This window comes from Anopheles merus, chromosome X, assembly GCF_017562075.2.
Source record: "Anopheles merus strain MAF chromosome X, AmerM5.1, whole genome shotgun sequence".
Classification (NCBI taxonomy): domain Eukaryota; kingdom Metazoa; phylum Arthropoda; class Insecta; order Diptera; family Culicidae; genus Anopheles; species Anopheles merus.
The window spans coordinates 8,402,285-8,419,513 of NC_054081.1; positions in this window are offsets into that span (position 1 = coordinate 8,402,285).

Sequence of the window (17,229 nt, forward strand, 5' to 3'; positions counted from 1 at the left end):
TGGACCAATAACATGCTTGATGACATTTTGTTTGGCACCCAACTCTTGATCACTCACTTGATCACGACATGTTCTGTCGGTGATAATCACGACATTCTTGGAATATACATGGCGTGTGGTCCCAAGCATCAAAACGAGCATGCTTTCTGGCTCTGTCTGGTTTGATGGTCTGTCAGGTCAAACAGAACTAGAAACCATGCTCATTTTGTTTCTTGGAACCACTCACATGCATCTCATATTTACCATGAATATCATGATGATCACCGACTGAAAATGTCGCAAGTGACTGACCAAGATTTGGCTACAAAAATGTCGCCAAGCATATGATGGTCCCAACAATCATTTTGACTATCACCTCTAATCATCACAGTAGACCTCGTGATGCTGACATGATTTTGTTTCTTCCAGAATTTGTCATGACAATGTCAGTGACATTTTGCAGAAATGATCACAGTAAAAAAAGTCACGACAAAGTGGTTGACCAAGTGTTGGTCGCAAAAATTTCACAAAACATGCATTGATCACACCAATCGCTTTGAGTATCACCTCTGACTATCGAAACTGAGTACGTGACGCTGTCATGGATTTTGGTTCTGTTAGATTTCACAGAATGACATTGATAGCACTGATCATAATGGGTTAGGAAAGAAATAACCTGCTGTCATTATAGCCGGGAAGTGTTGAAATGGTGCAGTTAAATACAGCATTATAATAACTAAAGGAAATTATTACCACTGTCTAAAGGAAAAGATCTGGCAATAATTTGGATACATAATGCATGCAATTGGAGAAAAAACGTGATAAGACGATAAGACCAATAGATATCTATTGGTTTATTTATTTATTTATTTATTTATTTCTTCATTTATTTTTTTATTTTTTTTTATTTATTTATTTATTTATTTGTTTGTTTATTAGTTTATTTATTTATTTATTTATTTATTTATTTATTTATTAAATTATTTATTAATTTATTTATTTAATTATTTATTTATTTATTTATTTATTTATTTTTTATGTATTTTTTGTTTCAAGTGTTTCAAGTTCAAGTGTTTTAAATTGTTTGCCTCAAGGACTATACAATTGAATACTTATACTTAGATACGAACTCTTAACCTAAAGCTTACCTAATCTAAAATTAATATGGTTCAGTCAAACAAAGTTTAAAAAAATGATAATGTATGAGAAAACATTTCAGTAAAAAAAAATTATAATATCAGTTGTATGGTTGTAGTTAAATAAAATATCGATCAAATGATCGATGGATAAGTAGATGCATTCAGCAGTATATCAAAACTTTATTATTTTGATGGAATGTCACTAATGAAATTTCAATAAAGTACATTTTGTTTAATGCTAGTATCATTTTTATAAATTGAAAATGACTTGTTTTGAAGCCAGTACTAAGTGACCAGATTCTAAAGGAGCAGGTCTTTATGTCAGTCGGTATTTTAATATGTATATCTTTACTATGTCTTGCTTTTTTATGTTATTTCAGCTTATTTGAATGATTTTTTATCAATGTCGGTTAATTTCGAGTAAATATTTTATTTTTTTTTAGACTATTTAGCCGGTCTCATGGTACAGTCGTCAACTCGTACGACTCAACAACATGCCCGTCATGGGTTCAAGCCCCAAATAGACCGTGCCGCCATACGTAGGACTGACTATCCTGCTATGGGGGGAAATCAATAAGTCACTGAAAGCCAACCCCACAAGTGTGTTGGCAGGCCTTGACCGGCATCGGTTGTTGAGCCAAAGAAGAAGATTTTATTTCTTTAAATGCTGTTACAGGATAACTTTTAAATTTTGATATATTTTTTGTTTCATTTATTACACTTTATTTCTCCTCCCTTTCCTTGTTGTTGTTTTTATTATTATTATTATTTAAACCATACTCTTTGCTCTGATTTAAAGTTTTAGCTCAATTTAGCCATTTTTTGCTTTTTGGGTTTTACTTTATTTCATTGTATAATGTCATTCTTCTACGTATCAATTTATTCTTTCAATTTCTTGATACAACAATTCATAATCCTTTTCGTTTTAGCACCTCTGCTCCATAGCCTTTTTTCTAATCTTTTTGTATATTTGATTATAAAATATTGGTGTCAGTTTCCTTCGTTGCTCGTCCCACGTACCGACACCACCGCTAAACAATTTGGAAGCAATTTTCCCCAGCCCCGGCCAAATATTGTGATTGTGATTACATCACACTTAACCACCTAATCGTCCCGGCTACAAAACAAACAAACAAACGGGAGTGCCCGCCAAAGCACACCAGCACCATCAACCACAATTACCAACCTCTAGCACCACCCCGCTCGTTTGGAAGGGAAACTATTCCTGCCCAGAACCCTCGGCTGCACCCCGGACGGGCCTGCCAGCAGCGCCATCGACCGATTCGACCATCTGGAGTGGCAGCGCGAGCATCCCTTTTTTCCCCCGGGCCGGGCGAACCATCATTATGAAAACGTAAAAACATCAAAATTAACTTAACATATTTTGATAAATTTGCGGCAGCTTTTGACTTTCGCTTTCGGCCGCTCGCAGCAAAATAAAAAGGGGGCAAACGGGGAAGCGACAGGGAGAATGGTATATAATTCGTTATTTTCCGCATCATCCCCTGCTGCTATCTGTGTGCGTGTGTGTGTGTGCTTTTCCCCCTACCCAAGACCACCACGAGGATCAAAGATACATTCGAACACGGGAAGAGGGAAAGGATGCTACTCCATTGCGATGGGACTACATACACAGAGAGAGAGAGATAGAGAGAGAGAGAGACTTGTGTATTGATTGCGGCGAAAATGAAGTTAACATAAATTTGCCAATCCACCCGATCCGCCGCTCCTTAGGGCAGAGTAATAACAACAAGCTCGCTACACCGGCCAGTGCCGGGATCGATACTCATGTCATCGTAAAAGAGATAGAGAGAGAGAGAAATAAAAGGAGAGAGGGAGACAGCGAGAGAGAAAGAATGATGTCCCATTTCATTATCGAGACGACCAATAAAAGTGAACGGAACGACCGAGATTTAATAGACTCGCCCGAGTCATCCCTGCAGCAGCGCTGCCACCATCACCACCACCACCACCACCACCACCGTATCGATCGTCCCTTGTGCAGGAAGTGTACACGGGGTTTTGCGCGCGGAGCGAGGAGGGCATCGGATGCCAGCTACCCCCGGAGCTCAATTATAGGGTAATCTGTTAATGCACGCATCATAATCTAGTAATCATTCCACCCCATTCGCCCCTGTCGAGGTGTCTGGGTGCCGAAAGGGGAAGGAGGGGTTGAGTGAAATCACAGCAGCAGCAGCAGCAGCAGCCCCCGGGAAACGATGCGGCAATTTCTTCCCCCTTCGGCCGGCCGATTTTCGGCTCAATTTTCAGCGATTTTCACTTCGGCCCGCCGGGTGAAGCGGGCGCAAAAGGGCCGAGAAAAGAAGGGAACGGAGCTGAGGTGGTGGTGGTGGTGGGGGAAGAGAAGGAAAAGGTATAGCTTCAGGTTTCCCTTTTTCTTTTTTCCTGTTTTTTTTTTTTTTGGCCCGTCAACCCGCCAGAGCGTGCAGGATCCGTTTTCTTCATGTGTCATGATTTCTGTTTCTGCCGGTTGAGGTTCGGAATTCCCAAGTGTCACTTTACCACCCAAACCCCGCCGACGCCGCCTCGCCGCGCTCGGAAAAGTGGTCGAAGTCGTTCTCTCGGGATGAGCCCTACACAAAGAGTTGGGGGGGGGGGGGGGAGGTGGGTGGGTTGCAAATATAAAAGCCAACTGGTGAGGAGGAAACAAGCCAACCAAAAACGGAAGGGACGCCCAGGGGGTTTTTCCTCCCGTTTTCTTTCGCTGCCTTTCCCCGGGTTTTGTTTCCCCCTCCTCCTACACCCCCTCTCTCTGATGCCGTGCTCATTCAGATCCCGTAGACCGACCGTGGACCAGCTGTTGGGGTTGGAAATAAAGCTATTAAGCTATTATAAGGCGTCTGTCAGTTGAGTGGGTTTGGTTGTTTATCTTGTTTATCTAGAAGCGCGTACCCGACCGAATAAAGGGGGTGGGTGGGGTTGTGGGAGGAAGGGCGGCAAGGGGTTTACGGTGGGATGGCACGATCACCGGGCAGGCATGTTACCATGTTCTCGGGCGGAACAATGCCGCAGCGTACGGTCAAGGGAAACTCAGGAAATGATTTAACGAGAAACGGCAACAAGAATCTCTCCCACCCCGGGTAAGGGTGGACTAGGAGAGCGGGGATGCGGGGAGGGGAGGGTGGACACATCCACGCGTACATCAAACGAAAGTCGCTTGCTCGGTGGCCACATGAAACAGGCACGAAAGGACACTGCCATCTACTTGTTCGCCAGCGACGCGCGAGAGTTTGACAGATTGTTAACGAATAAGTCATTTTCCTATTAACATTCTTTGTCGATGGAAGGGATCTTCCGCCGCGCGAGTACACCCCTTCCTCCGTTCTCTTTCTCCCCCTCTCTCTCTCTCACACACACACACACACACTGTCTCTTTGTATTCTTTCTTTCCTTGACTGCGCCCGAATCGTTTTGCTATTGCCACCTGTTTTTCTTCTGATTTTTTTTTCGGTTTACTTTTCCCCAGCTTTCCCACTGCTGCGTGTTGTTCTGTTGTGTACACAGTTTTGACACCGCACACACACTACGTACCACGAAACCCATCTCAACACATCTCAAGCTTGCGAGAAAAATGGAAGCAAAAATGTCAAATACTCATACTTTACTACGGGCAGGCAGTGGCGAAATAAAAACAAAAAAAAACAGAACAAGCAAGATGCGCTTGACAGCGTTGACGACAGCGGACCAATAAGGAGCGGTGTGCAGGGAATGCGGGTAGGCTAGCGGGTGGGGTGGGGGGGGAAAACCTATTTGCTGCAGTGGTAAATGGTGCCCGGGATCTATCGGGGATGATGAGAGCGCGTTACACGCCAAATTGGAATTCTGAGAAAATTGAGTTTTCCACCATTGCTGTCTGTTGGATTGCGGAGTGGCTGTGCATGTCTGTGTGTGTGTGTGTGTGTACCTTAGATTTGCAAATTCTAAATCTCGGCTTCGGCCGGGACACTGGTGTACCGCTTAAAACTGATCCCGTTTGCTAGCTCGCACGGTTGAACTTTGCTTTCGCACTTAGCCAAACACACCATCGTCACCACGTGTGTGTGCGAGAGAAAAAGCGAGAGAGAGGAAGCGAATGAAACGGAAGGTGTGCCGAGGCGTGTACATTTCGATATGATGCCACCTTCTCCATCACGCCGTGTGAGTGTGGGCGCATTGCAGGAAGGGAGCTAAAGTTTCAAAATTACCTGTCAGCAGCTGGAAATAGATTTGCTCTCCGATTATGCATAAATTGCTAACAGGGTCTTACCGTGCCTTTGCTGCCTGTTGTATACGAGACACTGGTGTTTGTGTGCGTACGTGCATGTGAAGTCGACGGCAAGCTACTAGTGTGCACTCCGGCATGCTGCCATATCGATAAACACTGCTGGAGTAGCTTTTTGTTCTGTAGTACCCGCCCAACAAGCCTGCTGCTGGACGGACGGAGAGGACCTCATCGAAGGGTGGTAGGAGAGGTACCAACACAGTGATTGCCATATCGCAATTAGAGCGTGCTTGGAGTTGGGTTGGGCACGGTTTGCTGATCAAACTTCCGGATGCTTGCCGGCCAGCTCATTCCAGATTAAGGTCACAGGATCTTCCTCTTCCAAGGGTTGATTGCGAGGTGCTCGAATCGAATGTGCCTGGGATAGTCGTCCGCAAACCCAATTCTAGTAAGACATTAGTATACTAACAAGATCACGCCAAAACCGAGATCATAGCCAAATGCGTCGTTGTCTGTTGTCCACTTGTGGCCTTGGCGCTACTTTGATTAGGTTAGATGCTTCCCTTACTTTAATCACTTGCTGTACTAATTCAAAAGATTAGTTGTGGCTGATGTAACTCTGTACTTGTCCAATGTATCTTTTGGAAGGCTCGGTGTATTCTGGATAACTATCTTCTTAAAATCCTCTTCACTGCTAATATATCAATCTGTTGGAAAGCATTCTTCAAAGGCTCTTCCTAGTGAAGAAACAACTACATAGTACTAAGACGGTCGCGATTTCACTTTGTGACCACTATCATACTTTCATGTCTTCAGGATGAATATCTTCATTGCTAAAACGCTAAAACCGTTGTGAAAGATCCGTTGTGCCTGAAGAAGCTCTGTACGTGCCCAAAGTATCTCTTGGAATGATCTTTGCTTTCTGGAGGACTATATTCTTAAAATCCACTGTATTCCAATTTACTGGAAAGCTTTTATTAGCTTCCTGCTGGTAAAGAGATATCTACTCAGTGCCGTGACGTATGCGAGTTGGTTATGAGACCAATATTGTACTATCATGCCATCATGATGAATATCTTCATTACTAAAACCTTCCGTTGTGAAAGATCCGTTTTGCCTGAAGGAGCTCTGGACTTCCCCAATGTATCTTTTAGAGTTCTCGTTACATTCTGAGAGACTATCATCTCAAAATCCTCCGTATATCAACCTGTAGGAAGACTGTTCTCAAGGTTCCTGCAGGCAAAGAGACATCTTCACAGTACTCAGACAGCCGCCATTTGAATGTGTAACTAATAGCGTACTCTCACGTCATCAGGGCCAATATCATCATTGCTAAAACGTGTGGATGCTAAACGTTGGATGTGTTTGGACCTCATCTTTTTGAGCTATATATACCGTCAGGCGCTACTTTAGAATATTCGTTATCTCTGATTCCATAACTATACGTGTAATTCTACTGAGCATCAAACAGCTGAATATCGTTCCAGGTGTATCAGATCCTCTAAATGCTACTCCTTAAACATCCAACACTTATACCTCGCTTCTCGTTACATCCTGAGAGACTATCATCTCAAAATCCTCCATATATCAACCTGTAGGAAGGCTGTTTCCTGCAGACAAAGAGACATCTTCACAGTGCTCAGACAGCCGCCATTTGAATGTGTGATTAATAGCGTACTCTCATGTCATCAGGGTCAATATCATCATTGCTAAAAGCTTCCACAGTACTTCCAGACAGTTCCTAGCTCCAAAGCTACGCAATCGGATGTTGGATGTGTTTGGAACTTATCTTTCTGAGCTATATATATCATCAGGTGAAGCATTAGGATATTAATCTCTGATTCCATAACTGTGCGTGTCATTCTACTGAGCATCAAACAGCTGAATACCGCCCCAGGTATATCAGATCCTCTAAATGCTACTCCTTAAACATCCAACACTTATACCTCGCTCCCACGTTGCCTCCCCGAAAGTAAAGCACTTTCTATCGTTATCATTGTAAAATGTAATTCAACAACATTATTTTGAGCATTGCCCCACAACACCCTCTTCTACCAGGTCGCAGACCAGCAAAACGCTCACATCCGCACACCTTTGATCGCTCCCTCTGCAATTATCGTTAAAAGCGTATTGGTTTTCGGACGCCATAGGGGCTGGGACATCCGCTAACATCCCGCTGACAAGCCCCGACGGTTTTTCGCCGAATTCGATACAACTAATTAATCGATCCGCATCGAAAGCCGTCGGGGGAGCGGCTGTCGCTTGGATCAGCGCCGCCTAATCACGGCTAGATTCGTTCCGGGTAGGCCTGCGGTCTAATTTGTTTCGGTCCTCGCCATGGCGAGGATAGCAAGGCATAGTAGGACGTGTCCTCATCAAATTAACACCTCCAATTTCACAACCTCTGCATCCCCCCCCCCTCTTTCGCTTCTTCCTCCTGTTCCACCCGGGTTTCTGTGTCTATCAGTCGGTGAGGTTTTCTTTCGCGCTCTGCGAGCGAATTAGTATAATTGCTCCGCTTGCTCTTTCACCGCCTTTCCTCCCTTTCCCTCAACGGAAAACGCATCGAACGCATCGAAAACGAGACCTTAAGTTGTTAATTAAATTAACTTCTTCCCTTTGCCGTCCGCTGCCCCGCTGCGGGCACGCAACGCATAGGAAAATGACATCAATCGCTCGTAACGGAAGTCGAACGGTGTAACTTAACCTACAAACATACTCCGCAGGGATGATGATAAGGAACTCCGCAGGGGCGGTGAGCGGAGGGCCCCGGGCTGGGGCGCATTTAACCTTCGCGGTTGCGCTGGCCCGTGCGCCCCTGTCGGCCAGCTTATCGGTGGCCGGAAATCTACGATTATCGTTATTGTTTTCATTATTCCGCCCCGGTTCCGGCTGTTACGGTGCGCACCCACTGCTTCCCCAGCTGTGGATGTGTGTGTGTTGGTTTTGTCGTGTGTTTTTTTAATGAGTTACAGCGAGAAAGAGATAGAGAGAGAGAGCCAACGAAAGGGAGTTGCGTTTTGGGACCACGTGGGGAGAACACGCGAGTCGCGCGCTTCTAGAACCACAGCTTACGGCAACGGAATTAACACTCCATGTATCAGCGGGTCGCGCACGAGCGGCAAAGCAGAAAGTTGTAAATGACTTTAGCCCGCCGACCCGTAGCCAAATGCATTCCCTCCGCCTTTGTCCCTTTTATCGGCTGCATTTGGAGTAACATTGCGCATCGAATAGATTGATGCGAACGCTAATAGGCAAATCGGGTGCATCCGGACAGTGACAACGGTTGTCCGCGGTGGCTTCAGCTACCAGGCCATTGGTCGTTTTGTGGCCCTGATATTGCGAAGGATGCGAGCTGTCCAGCTCAGTATCTGTCACGCGCCCATGTCATTGCGAAACGATCTGTTGGAGCATCCAGGAATTCCTGGAGTTTCCTGGACACTCCAACAGATGCCCGATATGCGCTGGATGTACATGCAGCAGCTCTTCAAAACAAGGCTTGTAAATATTTGAACCAACCACCGAAGCCTGCAGCTTGCCCGTAAACGGAGCGGATGTTCGGAGCTCAAAACTGCCCGTCCACGGTACCTACCGGACCCTACCAGCCGCCCGATGGTATCACCGCCTTATCGGCCCATTTTGTAGGTGCTTCATTCTCGAAAGTGTTGTGCCACCGTCCTGCGCGCTCTAATCCTTGGCAGCGTCCTGAGGAACCGTCGGACAAAAGGGGCACCGTTCGCATATGCTGCCGGCACTGCGCGGCTGTCCGCGATGCTTATCTCGATTTAAATGCTCGTTCGGTCATTCGTTCCATGCCCCTGCCACGGCAACGGACACCAGTGATTAGGCGATCGTTTAATTCTACGCCTTTCTTCCTCTCTCTCTCTCACACACACACAGGCGTTTCCGCATGAAGTATGCTGGAAGGGGGAAAATAGAAAAACAACAAACAAACAAACAAACACTCCTGGAAAACAGGCGCGCGGTGTCGCCTCGTTCGGTGCCCCCTCGCAGCCGACGTGAACACATCCGCCCGCATGAATGGTGAGTGCGTTCCGCCAAGGGGCGGATTCCGCGTACCAGGGTGGACCAACTTTTAATTTGATTGATGCGTTTTGATGTTTCCGGACACTGCGGTTCCCCCCCGGAGGACGCGGGCCTAAGGGGGACGTAGGGAAGGAAGGACGACTCCTGTCCGGTCGGGGCGCGCGCTCGAGGTGATAAGTTGCGATTGCCGATGGCACCGCCAAAACCGGCCGCGGCTCAGACCATTAGCAGATGTCACTCCTGCCAGATACCTGAGAGAAAGAGAGAGAGAGCGAGAGAAAGAGAGAAATAGAGAAAGAGAGGTGATAATGGCCCATCCCGAGCAGGACAGCCACCGGGACTCCATAACAACACCAACAGCGCTTTCAGGTGATGGATAAAAAGTAAGGTAATTTGTCTTTAAGGCCGTCCGGGAGGGACGGACGAGCAGAAGGGAAAAGGGCCAAGAGCACGCCAAAAGCAGACCGGGACTAATTATCCCCGAGGGTGGTACGAGGGGATGAGGGAGGGGTTTTGGAGCATTGGCGGGACTTTTTTTTAAGTAGCCAAGCCATTTTTTGAAGCCGAACAGATGGTAGGAACAACCGGAGAAGAAATACTAGGGCCTGGCAGGCGAAAAGAAATGTTTACAAATAGACCACAATTGGGTGGCGCTGTTTGACACGGCGAGCTGTCAAAGCGGGCTTGTTTTGGGGGTTTGTATTTACATTTTTGACTTCTTGGTTCTTGCAAACAAATTACCCTCATTAAGGGGGTCAGGAATGAAGAAGAAGCGTTAGCGAAGTGTGCCACTGGTTACTGGGTGTTAAAGACATACGTTTCGCTGGTTCCATTAAAATGTACAACTGTACGGAAAAAAGGGCTTGCTTGGTTTTGTACATTTAACGTTTATTCCTACGCCCTATTGATGCTAATTAATCATTCTAATTTGCAGCAACCCAGATACACTCTTGCTTTACTGCTTCAAAGTGACATCTTTCAATATTGTTGCCTAGTTTTGCAACTTCATGTTCTCAAAAACTGCATCAGTTTTATCAGAATTTATATCTGAAGAAATGTTCAGAACAAATTTTTGGAACGATGTGTTATGTTTGGTCCAAACTAAGGATGGGTGATTCAGATGAATGAATGCAGAATGATTCAGATGCATGAATCTGATAAAATATTTTAAATTAATGAATAAATCTAAATCTCCATAGATTTATGAATCCATAAAGATTAATGTACCACTCTAAAGATTCATGAATCTTCGAATCTCTGAAGATTCGTTAATCTCTGAAGATCATTGAGAAATTCATGAATTTTCAGATATGTTTGACCTATAGGGAAAAGAGACATAGAGACACTGTACCAAACGGTCCCTGTGTACAGTTGTCAACTCGAACGACTCGATAACATGCCCGTCATGGGTTCAAGCCTAGAATGGACCATCTCCCCGTATGTATTGACTATCCAGCTCCGTGGTAATGAATTAAGTCTGAAAAGCTTGTATGGGCCGGCATGTCCGCGTAGGACGTTACGCGAAATAGAAGAAGAAGGGACTAGATATTCATGATAACAACTACAGAAGGGTTCCTTACTGACTCTCTTTAACACTAGAACCGCCGATGGGACTTTTTTGTCCCATCGCACTCGTGTGTTATTCCGCTTGTCGTCGTGACAAACCATTGAAATTTTCTGTCTTTTATTTATTTTGAATGATCTTTCGAATGCGCTAATAAAAATAATTGTATTCCATATGGTTCTTTAAAAAAATCATTTTTATCCTGGAACCGCCATATGGGACATTTTTGTCCCATTAGCAAATTTTATTGTGATGGCTGGCATCCCTGCTGTCAACGAGTGAGGGGTGTGCTGCTGCAAGTCTGGCAGCACTGGCGTGTACGCATTTTGTGACAAGGCATATCAATACGAATAGAACAATAAAAGTGCGCGAAAGTATTTGACTACATACGTGCTTTTACTCTTGCTTACTACGTGCTTATGTTTTCGCTATATTCAATCGGCTAGTCCATAAAAGTATTCTACACTCTAGCGCAATTTTATTAGTAGCACTGGTTCGTCGTCTAATAAAGATTTATTATACCTAATTATGGAGTTTATTAATTATTTTACCACATGAAACCCTTAGGAAATAATAAACATGTCTAAATATGTACACATAACGAATGGGACAAAATTGTCCCATATGGCGGTTTTAGTAAGGTTGAAAAGTCCGGCGGTTCTAGTGTTAATTTCATAGCTCTATAGATATTATAGAGATAGAGAATTACTATACAGATTCACGATCCCGTGGAGCAGTCGTCCAGTGGAGCAGTTGTCAACTCGTGCATAACGCGACCTAACATCATGTCCGTCGTGAGTTCAATCTTCATATGGACCCGTCCCACGTAGGAAGGATTGACTTATTTGTCTGCGTAGTATTAACTAAATCTCGTAAGCCTGTATACGCGGTGATGACCAAGTAGGTCGCAGTCGCCCCGTTAGATTCATAAATATTCTGAGTTATTAAATACAAATATAAGTTTATACCTTTATGGTGGCATGAGAATAGGGTTTAAGACTTACAACATTTTTAGATGTTACACTTGACTTAATTTAATTGAAATGTTGTGACTCCCATACAAAGAGCAAGATTGGTGTTGCATAAACAAGATTGTTGTTGCACTTTGACTCGATTTAAAGTGCCTAGCGGTATACAATGCTGTCTCAAATATCCCATTTAACAAAGCAGAGATGGTATATGTAAGTTAGTTATTTAGGAAGAACTAGGTTTACTGGACCAGCTAGTATGAATATATAAATACTTAGAGATACATGTATCTTTATGGATTGCGGAATCAGGAGATACATATGAAAGAATGTAAATCAAAGATTCATTAAGCACATGAAACACCAATCCAAACCTCTTCTGCTTTTGAACTGTAGCAATCCACTGGGTCAATCAATGAGGGACATATCCAGTAACGATATCTTGTAGATATCTTGGATGTTGGTAACACTTGATTTCGTTGTGTGTTTGTGGTTGTATGAGGACCCAACTAACCCACAATAGTAGGAATTCCATCGCTATCTCTTCATTGTATTGCAAGCCCTACGTCTTCGTAGCATCCATGAACCGTGAGAAATTGAAGCCTTACATAGGAGACGACAAGGTCCGTCACCTAGTCTCAGAGCCTGGAGAGAGTCCAAATTTGACGACGTTGCTATAATCCAGTTTGATGTTTGATGATCTCACCGGGGTAATGCCAAGGAAGTCCAACAGCACAGTCTACAGTACTTGAGCACAAAACAGTGGCAGAGCTTTCTCAAAACCATCGAATCTATTGCTTTCTACGTCATTATATTACATCAAGACGAAAAATAACTAAGTAATCCAACTATTCTCTGTTATTCTGGTTGTTCTTTCGGAAGTCGTATCTCAAATAACTCATGAAACTCAAATTATATCAATGTATTCCTTACAGTTATGAACTAACTTGAAATGAAACAGGCTGTGGCGACTTTATAAGAAGAAATTATAATAATGATAAAAGTTACTCATACACTCACACTCTCGACTCTTTACTAAATCTCCTGCACAAAGCTACCAATTAGACGCCTTCGCCTCGTTTACCCCCGCGTGGGACTCATTTTGACAACGTTCATTTAGTGTTTTCGCTTCTTTCCACGCAGAACAAAAACCTTTCTTTGAAAGTGCACTGCAGCGTTACCGCACAAGTTGACAACATTTCCACTCGGAATTATTTCTGGCCCATCTGTGCCCATCCCTTCCTTGACCGTTTGACGTCAGTACACTGGAAGTAGCGCACTTGTTTCATGCTCATTTGCAGAAAACAAATTGCAACCATTGCCTCGCCACATTATCTCTCTTCTCCTTTCGCAGCGCCTCCCAAATCTGTAAGTAGTTCATGCTTATTAGTGTTATTATTGTTTTGTACTCTGCCGCCCTTGACTTACACGGTCGCTTGGCCGTCGCCGAAACACCCGTGGCCTGCGGGACCCGGGGCTGAGGCTACGAAAACTGTCAACGCCGTAGCCGCCGCCGACTCCGCCTTTGATCGTGACTCTAATAATCAAAGAAACAAGGGCGTCGTCGCTGTGCTTTTCACTCCCTTTCCAATCCTCACAACGCGGGCCGCTGTCATTAGCTCGCAGGCATACCAGCGCCCATTATGGCATGACAATTTTCCCCCAATCTCGCCCTCGTTGCTGCTCGAGCTGTGTCAATCTAATCTGCCGACTGGTCAGAACCTTCTTCAGTGTAGCGGCCAAAACGTCGGGATGGAAAATTAAATGTGAATGTTTCGTTTGAAGTTTCTCTTTACAACGCCCCCCCCACACACACACACACACTCCGAATGGTAGCACCATTTTCTTACCATCGTTTTTACTCCGGAGTGCGGACGGACTTCACCAGGTCCGTGTTGCTCCCGCTGGCGGCGAACCCGACGGCTACTAGCTGCTGAAACCTTGCAGCCATTCTCTGCACGTGCTCGTGAGATTCGTTTGTGTACATTTTTGTTTTTCACTTTATGTGTTCGTCGCTGGTTCGTGTTGTAGCAACTTATTACTCCCCCAATGCTCCTACACTGTCCTGACGGATGCCGAAGCAACTAATTGCATAGAAGTTCGGAAGTTTGGGAAGGAGCATCCTTCTGATCATTCCAAAAGACTAACGACGGATTGCGGCAAGCCTTCCGTGTCTTTCGCCAAGGTTTGTTGGTTGACCTGCTGTGTCTGTTTATTCTTTGTTTTTTACTTTCTTCAAAATCCGTTTGCGGTTTTGCGGATCTTCCTGAGTGCTGAGTTGTAGCGTTTTTTTAAATGTAAAGTCAAGTTCCTAAGGCTCGAGAAATTCGCAACTCAACCTCAACATGACACCGTACGTGCGCAGCAAAACGGGGGCAGAAGAGCAAGCACATTCTAATACGGATGTAGTATTACACCCAACTGGCAACAAGCTTTGAGCAGTGAACTCAGTGACAAATCATTATGCTCGCCAGCAAGTGGTTGCGCGCATCGGAACCAGTTCCATTTACGCGTCCACACGATCCGCTCGATGGCGGTGTCATCGGTGATGGTTATGGCAGCTATAAACAATAGCAATACTTGTCGCCCGTCAATTGCGAGCGCAACGAACCGCTAGCGTGCTCTCTTTCTGCCCGTACGAGGCCAGTCCGAGGCCAGGCTGCAGATACAGCTGCCACCACTATTAATTGTTATGTTTATGTTATCCCATCTCCCTTTGTGTGTGGGGGAGGGGGTCGGTTTGAATTTCCTGCCATTCAGTAGCATGTTCCGCATCGTTTCCCCAGATTGCAATTTACCTTCCCGTTCTCTTCCATTCTCCTCCTTCTCTGCGTCGGGATGTGCAACCGACGCTTACTTTTTACATCCACCAAACTGGACACACTCGTTTGGCCAAAACGGACGCAGCACACTAACCGATCCGTAGCGCTGAAACTGTACACGAAAACACAGGACCTAAACACACACACACCGGGAGAGATGTAAAGATGCGGTAAAAGCATTAAATGTAACACTTTACTGCAAGGGGTTTCGGGACCCCTGCCCGCTTGAAACAGAAATCGTGCTCGAAGGACCATTTTGCCGCGCGTATCTTCAGCTTTGGCGTCTGCCCGCCTGCCAAAGGATAATGCGTCTTTTTTCGCCCCTGAAGATGGATGCTGGTGCTTGGGCTAACGTGCAAAAACACGGGCCTACAATGGATTTTGTTTTTTTGTTTTGTGCTACTGTTGTACCTCAGGAGTATCGAGTACATCGTGCTGCCTTGGAACTTGTTTGCATGAGCATCGCATGTGGTACACATGTCCCGATAAGCACGTACGGGGTTTTTTTTAGGTTTAATTCTGGAAAATTCCGGCATGTTGCAAAATTGTTTTTGCCCAACCCAACATCCACTCCCGCCAGCATCCAGAATGCTGGCATTGATTGACTGTCTACCGAACAAAAGCATTCCAATGGGGTCCTCGCAATCGATCGATCATGCACAGAGCAAATGTAAATATCCCACACAAAACGGTAGCGGCTGGCGCCCCGACGGCAAACCAATCAAAAGGACGAGCGGTTTCGTAGAACTATTTCGCCACAAAACCCGGTAGTTAATTTCATGGAAATAATCATATGCATGGCGCGCATCGATCGATTTATTTCGCTTCAATGCGATCGTCCAGCTTACTTATCAATCTTCACAACAATCGAGCCGCCGTCGGGGCAGATGGTTTCGGAGAATTCTCGCACTATGCTTTGTGTGCGTTTGTGTGTGCTTACAGGTATTCACGCTCAAAGCCGGAGCAGTGAATATCTGCAAGTATGCTGGGCATTATCCATTTTTCCCCATGTTCCCTTGCGCGCCCCAGCAAGTCCTTTCGTTGGGGGTGGAGGGCAGGCATTTTGTTGGTCAATCCATCTTCATAAAAGACTAGCTCGGTCGCGTAATTCGTGCCGTGCCTATTATGGTTAATATTGCTGCGGCAGATAAACACACACACACACACGCACAAACACAGCATTGTCCCGTAAACGAGCGCTTCACACAAACACGAACACGATACAAGCAGCTACATCCGACCCAAGCGGCAAAATGAACGATGCAGCGAGAAAGGGAAAGCGATAGCGGGGCGGCGGCGGTGGCGGCGGCGGAGACGCTTAAAACCGCAAATTGCGAAGCGAGAGGCGCGGCCAGAGAGTGCTTCAAGTTTTGGAGCGGTGGAACTTCATTACATCTAAATGGCACCTGGAAATGTCTATTGGTTCGTCTAATAGTCTCTCTCTCTCCCTCTGTCTGTGTGTGTGTGGACTGAAGGGTGGTTTACGGAAAGGTGGAAAAGCGGAAGCAATTTTCTGCCCTCCCCAAGAGCGAGACAGAGCGCGCGCGCGCACACACACAGACACACAGACGGGAAGGGGAGTCCCCCGCTGAAGGGAAGGGACGACTGATTCCCGGAGAATGGCGCAAGATTAAAGCAATATTTATGTGATTACATTTGGAATATTTATATCTTTGACAGCGATTGCGAACTGTTAACGCCGATGAGGTTTGCTGCAAACACACACACTCCTAGAGGCGTTAAGAGGGGAGAGAGGATGGTTGTAAAGCAAGCGGCAGGCAAGTAAATAACCGCGCACGGCGACACTGGGATGCAAAATCGTAAAGGACCACGGTTATATGCCCGAAAATGTGCCACTGGAATGGGGCAGGGGTGGAGAAGGTGCTCGTACCGAGCGAGAGGAGGAGCGAGAGCGAGAAGAAATCAGGAAAATGGTTGTGCGGCAGCACGATGAAGCGAACGAACGAGACAGCCAGCCCGAACGAGAGAGAGAGAGAGAGTGCCTGAGCAAACGATACTAAGAAAGGGAGCGTGCGCACTTGCGGTCCACGTTGCAAAAGTGCGCCTGAATGGTAGGCAGCCCGTACGCCATTTGCCAGATTTCTCCACCGTGGTGGGCGCTGGTGGTGGTAACGGTGGGGGCAGCGGCAAAGTTAAAGGGCTGTCCTCAGGAGAGTTCGAGGAGGCCTGCACCGGACGGGAAGGGTGGGTTGTGGAAAGCAACAAATAGCGTAGACTCCAAACTGAGGGGGTGGGGGAGATGTTGGGCAGGTAGAAGGGGGTGAGTTCCCGGAACAGACACACAAAAACAGCAGTACAGCTAAAAGTGGCTCTTAAAAAGCGATTGCGAACCCGCTCTCTCCTTCCTTCTACCCCCCCGGAGTTTCCACGTTTGCCACTGTGCGCCCGAATGGTAGGCAGCCCGTACGACACGCCATTGCACTGCACGGCTGCGCGGACCAATCCCAACCTTCTCGCTTCCGTTGCC